Consider the following 5,685-nt stretch of genomic DNA (forward strand, 5'->3'; position numbering starts at 1 on the left):
TAAGGACTTTACATCCTCCAACACTTCTTGAAGGCAGTTTTGAATAAACCCATTTTACAAGTGAGCAACCGTAGGCACAGAGAGGCTAAGAAACTTGTCTAAGATCACACAGCTAATAAATGTCAGTGCCGGGGAAATGCATCCTTTCCCGGTGCTGGGCAGTGACCATGACAGGCCAGGTCCTGCCCTGGCAGAGGTGGGTACCAGAGAAGCCTAAGCAGATGCTCCTGGCTGACCCAGGAGGAGAGGCTGGCTTTCCTTGGGCAGGGGCAGGGTTTGGATGGAGAATACAGAAGGGGGAGGGCAAGCAAGAGAGAAGCCAGCTAGGAGGCCATTAAACCTGTTGGCTTGAGAGCGGATGATTCTCTGCATGAGGGGGTGGCCATGGAGATGGGGAGAAGGGTTAGATGGGGTTCTCACAGACGCCAAATGCAAAGCATTCATTAAGGAAGTGCCCGCGGGAGAAGCAGGGAATGGGAAGCAGGCAGGACAGCAGGGAAGCAGGATCAGGGTGATGAAGTTAAACAGAGGTACAGTCTCGAGGGGTATTCAGTTAAAGCGGCTCCGGGGGCTAGAAACAGTGGCAGGTGCCAGCCTGGGAAGGGAGAGCACAGAGTCTAGAGAGAGGCACACAACCAGTAAAGAGGATCTGGGGGCGTCTGGGGGAGCACCAACAGCGCTCCCGGAGGGAGAGGAAAGCAGGAACCAAGGAAAGCACCCAAGTCACCTGTAGCCAGGTGGCTGACGCCGCCATTGTCACGATGCAGGAAGACTAGGGGATGATCAGGGAGGGGACTCGCTAGGTAAGAGAAGCCCGACAGCAGTGGCGATGTCAGGTAGGCAGTTGGTGTGAGTTTGGGGTCTGGCCTGGAGGCACAGAGCTGGGAGTCATCCCATTGGCTGGGAGCATGGTTGGTGTCTGAAGCCACGGGACCACCTGGAGGTGATTGGTCACATAAATGATGGTCCATCTTTTATTTAAGGACCCCACTTCCCTCTCCACTCTGTCCCTCATTCTACTCCTCTTTGACTCCCAGGATGCCCTGTGTTCTGTCCTGCCACAGGGCCTTGGCATATGCTGCTTCTTCTGCTGGTAGCCTCTTGCTTCTCCTCCTCACTTTGTTGATTTCTATTCACATCGAAGTCCTTGACTCTCCCATGGCTTCCTTGGGGAGGTGTCTCTGAGATTCATGGCCACACGCAAACCCCCTGTATGCCCTGCCTGTGCCCTTGTACTTCTCCTTGGGAACAGCGACCACAGTTGTCGGTTTACATCTATTTGTGTGACTTTATGGGTTTCATCTGCCAGTGGGCCCTCAGCCCCTTTCCTCCTTGCCTGGCAAAGGAATGAGCTCCAGAAGGCACCGCTCTGATGCTCCCTTTCCTGCCACTGAAGAGTGTTCGTGGGCTCTCCGTGGGTCCCCTAGTGAAGCCCAGGTGCCTTAGCAAGGGATTGGATCCACTGCCCAGAACCCACCCATTTGTCCAGGAGAACCCCTGTCTGAGATATTCTCTGCCCTCTGCAGATTTAACGGTTCACCCTCCCTTTCTGCCGGATGCCGTGTGACCCAGTTAGCAGGCCTCCCTGTTCCCATTGCTAACCTCTGGCAGCATTCAGGTCTCAGGAGTCCTTCCACATGCCTCCCCCTGTAGGCCTCCCTGGCTCTCCCGCTTGGAAAGACTATATTTCTTCTCTTTTTCTCTGTATACCTGCCCATAGAGCCCTTAACACATTCAGCCCTTCTGGAATACTTGGCAAATCTACCTTTGTATCCTTTGTTCTCTGAGGACAGCAGCCAGGGTTGGGCCCTGGAACAGAGCCCAGCCCTGACGTCCGCTGGTCAGTGTGGGTGGAATGGAGTCAGGCTGATGCTGGGTGCTTGTGTGTGTGTGTGTGTGTGTTTCCTGGACCCTGAGAAAAGACCGCCCATCATCTCCTGGTGTCCAAAAGTCCCTCTGGTAAGAAAAACGTATAAAAACCTCAGCCTCTGCTCCCAGGATCCTGGATCAGACGGACCACCCCAATCTCAGGAATAAGTCCCACAGATCACTATGTCGTTTTGTTCCGTTTTGTTTTATCAGCGTGTTTTATCTAGCAGGTGTTGAAAAATTTAGTAATCTCAGAAAATACCCCAGTTACAAGTGAGAGAGTCAGCTGAGAATAACCCAAAAGAATCACATACATTTACGTGTGTGAAAGAAGTCTTTTAACATTTAGCGGTTCTTTTTCGTGCGGTAAAATATGCATAACGTTAATTTTACCACCCTAACCATTCGGTGGCATTAAATACAGTCACATTTCTGTGCAACGATCACCACCATCCGTCTCTAGAGAACCCTCATCCTCTCCAGCAGAAACTGTCTCATTAAACACTAGCTCCCCTCCCCGTCCACCCCCAGCCCCTGGCAACCACCGTTCCACTTTCTGTCTCTGTGAACTCGACGATTGTCAGGGTCTCGTGTGAGCAGAATCATACAGTCTTTATCCTTTTGCGACAGGCTTATTTCACTTGGTGTGATGCCTTCAAGTTTTTTCCATATTGTCACACGTCAGAGTTTCCTTCCTTTTTAGGGCTGAGTCACGTTCCATTGTATGTATCATCCACTGTGTTGACTATATTTTCTTATTTTCTGTATTTTTGAAACTCCGACATTTGGGGCCTTGATCCTGGAGGAACTGCCTCCCCCAGGGTTAGCTGATTCATAGAGAGAGCAAATGACTCCCCCGTAAGTCCACCTTTGATACACAAACCACCAACCCCCAGCTCACGCTCCAACCATTTCCTTTATCACACTTGCACCCCAAGCCAATATTCTCCCTCCCCTAAACCACCCCAGGGCCAGGTTCTGAACCACTACGGGCCACTGCTATGGCCCAGAGCCCCCCAGAATTACTCAAACCATCCAATCCTAACCTCACCTGGGGACTTACCCTCTTGTTCCATTCCTTGCCACAAAAAATCCCAGTAAAGGTCCTGGGCCATGCTCCCACCTCTCTGCCTCCTGACCAACCCTACACTTCCCCACAGCGCCCTGCCTCCTGGTTCCAGGGATCTGTGAGTAGGCTTCCTCCTTCGTGACAATCGGTTTCAAATCCACGTGTCTTACCATACAAATCCCAGGTACATTTTAACACAATGTGTTGTATTTATCCATGCATCTGTCACTGGACCATTTGGGGATATTTGGATGGTTTCCATCTTTTGGCCATGGTTGTTTTTTGTTTTTTTTTTTTAAGATTTTTATTTATTTATTTGAGAGAGAGTGAAAGTGAGAGAGATCACAGAGGGAGCTGGAGAAGCAGACTTGCCACCGAGCAGAGAGCCTGATGTGGGGCTCGATCCCAGGACTCTGAGATCATGACCTGAGCCGAAGGCAGACGCTTAACAGACTGAACCACCCAGGCGCCCCCTCCCCACCCTGGCTGTTGTTTTTTTCATGAGCTATTTCAAGCATGCAAAAAGAAGCAACAAGAGTAATATAATGAATGTCCACTTATCACCCCCTGAAGCCTCCGTGTGCCCCTACCTGTGTCCCCCTCTTCCCAGGGGGATTCTCTGTGCTCCGTTATTGTTCTCCATCTCAGGCAGGGCTGCAACTTTTATTCCGTAAGACTGTCCTCGTAACTAGCAGGTGGTATTATCTTGTATATTTTTAAATTTAGAGAAACATCATAGGCTTTTCTCACTCGGCATTTTGTGGTGAGGCATGGAGCTTTAGTTCATTCATTTTGCCTGACTGGTTAGTATTCCATTGTTCGAATAGACCATAATTTATGTATCCATTCTCCTGGTGATGGGCATTCTGGATGCTTCCGGTTTTTTCACGAAAACTTAAAAAACATCCGTATGGTATGTGTGTGCACGTATGTGTGGCCACCTCTAGGGGGCAGACGCAGGTGGAGACCTGAGTGTATGCACATCTTCATGTATCAGGGGTGCCCAAACTGTTCTCCAAACAGAGATGCCAATTTGCACCCCGAGCAGCAGGTGAAAGGATTATTCCTGTAGGCGCTGACTCGAAACCCTCAAATTCACCTCTACACCAGACACCGCTTGGTCATGGCCCTTCTCTCAGGAGTGATTGTTGTCCTCAGAGTGTAGTTTTGGCTTGAGGCAGAGGGTGATTTCCTGGAACTTCTACCACCATGGAGTCAGTGTCTTTGAGCCAGGATGTTTCTGGAGGGGAGCCCCTTGTTTTTGTTGTAAGGAGCCTGAGTTGTGCATAGAGGCAGTGGAGGGAGACTGGCTGACCAGCAAATTGTACCTGCCCGGGTCCTGGAGGTCCCCTTGGCCATCGGCTGATGTGCATGCCGACCCCTTACCGGTCCCTGGGAGTGAGATGCAGCTGAGCCTTGCCCCAACCCCGCTCCGCCCTGGAGTTGCGGTGCCCAGCTGACCCCGGGCCAGAATTACCCTGGCAATTTGCCGGCAGTTGGCTGGGCAGATTTATAGGCATCGAACCAAAGAAAATATTTGCTTAATGACGTGCTTGTTGTGAAGGGTCTTTGTGCTCCTGTGCTCTGACAATGCAAAGTGTTTTGGTAAAGAGGAGGCAAATTTCTTTGAAATTAGGATATTCAAAGTAACTACTCAACTCAGGCCTTTTGATATTGCTTTAAGAAATCTGTTTTGCCCATAAAATCATGGTTCTGCTGTTGGCGCCATTCAGCTGACATTTATTCCAATTTTCAAATAGCAGCTCCTTCCACTTTACCTTCTGTAATTCAAAATCGGGATCTTTAAGTCCTCGGGAAATTGTTTTTGTAATATCCTAAAGTGAAGATACTTGCAAATGTGTACTTTTTAGAACCAGCGTAAATTTTAAATTCAGAATTAAAGTAACCTTTTATGTGCGATCTTGTCTGTCCCGTAAATCACGAAGTGTTTTGTTCTCTATTCTTCGAGTATGTCTCAATTGCCCTGTGTTTTTGGGAGACTGGCATTGCTGTTTATACGCGTGTTGAGACCAGCTGCAAAGCTGTTCCCTGTATTTTATAAGCTTTGAGCATTTGCTGCTAGCACTCCCCAAGGCCTCCCCAGCTGTGGGCGTGAGTGGTGCCTAGGGCCGGCTGGGGCCACAGGTCTGTGGTGGGAGGCGCGTCTGGGGGGCACAGTGAGTTGTGCATCTGACGCTTGGTTTCGGCTCAGGTCGTGATCTCATGGTCGTGGGGTCGAGCCCTGAGTTGGGCTCTGTGCTCAGTGGGGTGTCTGCCTGAAGATTTTCTCTCTCTGCCCTTCCCTCCCCCCACATGCACACACACGCTCTCTCTCAAACAAATAAATTAAAAAAAAAAAAAACCTGTGGCAAGTTCTTGCCCCACCCTTCTTTGGGGTCTCAACTCCCTTGCAAAGCTCTGTTAATCCTCCTCCCGAACATTCCTGGGCGTCCCACCTGCACGCATGCCCAGGCAGCGAGCTACCAGCTGGCATCTGCCAGGCACCAACTCCGCTGAGGCTCAGCACACAGGTGCCTTCCCTTGGCCCAGCCTCCCGGCTTCTGCCCTCCCAGTGCTGCAGGTGGCAGGTGGGGAAGAAGGCCCCCTCTCTGGTCTGCGGAGGGGATTAGGGATTGAGCCCTCTGTGCCCAGATTTCAAGAACAGCTCTTTCTGGCTTCCTCTCTAGGACCCAGATGTGCCCAGGCTGGGCAGGGGATGGGCTGAGGGGCAGACCTGTGGCTGTGAT

The sequence above is a fragment of the Ursus arctos genome, unplaced genomic scaffold (genome assembly GCF_023065955.2).
Source record: "Ursus arctos isolate Adak ecotype North America unplaced genomic scaffold, UrsArc2.0 scaffold_23, whole genome shotgun sequence".
NCBI classification, from domain to species: Eukaryota; Metazoa; Chordata; class Mammalia; order Carnivora; family Ursidae; genus Ursus; species Ursus arctos.